We start from the raw sequence: 2,233 nt of genomic DNA on the forward strand, positions 1-2,233 counted from the left end.
CTCTCCCCCCCAGGCCTGTGTTTGCACATCTCTTTTCTTTCTGCATGTTTGAATTCGATAGATTTTTTTTTTTTTTCTTTTGAGGGACTATTTGTAGAACGGTGACAAATCTGTCATCTGAGCAGCTTTCCTAATAAACCAGATTATTTTTGTTGATGCTGATAGCTCCAGAAACCAGTATCTGCCGTGGATCTGCATCATCTGTTTTGACTCCACGCCGCTCAGGAGAGCATCTGCTTATTTCCCACTTGCACTGATTATGATCAGGAATTTTGGTGACTCTCCCCACTCCACTCCTGCCCACTGATTTCCACACAGAAACCCTTTGGGAATTCCCCTTGATAGATTTGGGACTGGGATCATATTAAAACAGATCCAGGGTGAGCAATCAGCAGCAATAAAACCACATCCACGTGGATTTAATACCAGCAGCAGAGAAACATCCCTRAGCGCATCGATTTTAGCGGAATTATGTCATGTGCTCATTTCAGCCAGAACCACAATAAATATTCCAGAGTTCCTGAAAACCCTGCTGGAATTCATCCTCACGTGGAGGAGGTTCCATTATAATAAAAAAGATGGTTTTAAGCGCTGATCATTAAATATTGTAACCCAGCCCAGCAGAGGGACCTCGTGGCGGATTGACCTTTCGCTCCGTGGCAGGGAAGAAGGGAACAATTAAGGAGTTATTTGCTGAGAGCACCCAGGGGCACTAAAACCCCTTCATGACAGCACTTTGGGGCTCTGGATGTGCCCTTTGTGTGTTCAGTTTGCAGAGAAGGCTCCTCTCGAGAAACACAGACGATATTTTTTTGGCAGCCGGTGACGGGAGAGCCTTGACAAATTTTAGATCAGCTCACTCAGAGGGAACAAAGGCTGCAGGAGCGAGTCGAGTTCAGTCCTCAGTAGCCATGACAACACTTTGAGGAGCTCACAGTTTGGGGAAGAAGGGAAATAAATACTGATTGGCGACGCAAAGTGATCCATTACCGCTCCTCCATCAGCGCTGAGCGCCCGGACAGCGCCAGAGCGGAGAGAGGGATGCTCGGTGACATCCTGGAGAGCAGCAGGATGTGTTTTTGTGTTTTATCCCAAAAGATTCCCAGGGAAGGGCAGTGCAGAGGGTGCAGACCCATTGTGTGTCCTCAGAAGGTGGTGGGATCTTCACCTGGGTGCTTCTGGAAGAGGTTTTTACTCCCAGAATTGTGTCAGAGGGACAAAACAGGAGCAAAAGTTCATCCTGAGGTGCCTCAGTGCAAATCCAGGAAAAAGTCTGAGATTCTGCAGGAGGTGGCTTCAGCAGGGCAGTCTGGCCTGAAGAGAACACGGGGATGTCCCCATGGTCCATCCTGCTGGCCCCTTGTCCAGTTCACAGCCATAAATGACTCATAAAGGACTGCAAATTCCTGCTAAGAGGAACCTCATCCTTGCAAGTGCTTGCCTTGCAAGTCACATCTGCTCTTTGAAAGTCTATTTCCCTTCTCTCCATTCCCCCAGGAAGTTGGCTGGAGTTTCATTAGTTCTTTTTCTTCTTCTTTTCTTATTTTTTCCTTCATCTTTTTGGCTGTAATAGCTGCCCTCCAGCTGTATCTCTGTTTTTGTTTTTTTTTTTCTCTTTTCATCCAGACAGCTTCTGCCACTGCTAATGCCCTTCKGGGCCATGGGAAAGCAGAACATTCACTGGTCAGAAAAGGGTCAGTAGGAGCTTTAGAATCAAAGAAAAAGGGATTAGGATCAATAATTGCTTGATTTGGCACTCCCAAATGGGGTCAGCAGGGCAGGAGACAGGGTAGTGTCCCCTGTGCTCTCCTGGAAAAGTGTCTGATCCCAGCCAGAGGGTCAGGAACTGGGAATCCATTGCTCTGTCATGTCCAGATTTGTGAGAGAAAAAAAAAAAGAGTGACAAGTGAGGGATTGATGAGGCCCACGGTGGTGCAGTGGTTCTTTAGGGGCAGAGCTGAAGGTCAACATCTATTCCAGAGCCTCCTGAGAAACTCCTGAGATGGTCTCTGGAGACAGCCCTGCTCCACAGGGGGAAGAGATTTCATCCCTGGCACGTGGAAAATGTGGATTGAGCCCATCCTGAGAGAGCTGGAGCTGTTTGCCCACCCCAATGTGTTGGGTGCCTCCCCCTCTGCACCCCCAAAATTTGGAACAGGTCACAAGCACGACACCATCCCCAAAAATTCTCATTTCCTCTCCTCTCTCCTGCCTCTGTGCAGCTCCAAAATCT

Source organism: Malurus melanocephalus, unplaced genomic scaffold (genome assembly GCF_030028575.1).
Source record: "Malurus melanocephalus ecotype Western Australia unplaced genomic scaffold, MMel_1.1 scaffold_107, whole genome shotgun sequence".
Lineage (NCBI taxonomy): Eukaryota > Metazoa > Chordata > Aves > Passeriformes > Maluridae > Malurus > Malurus melanocephalus.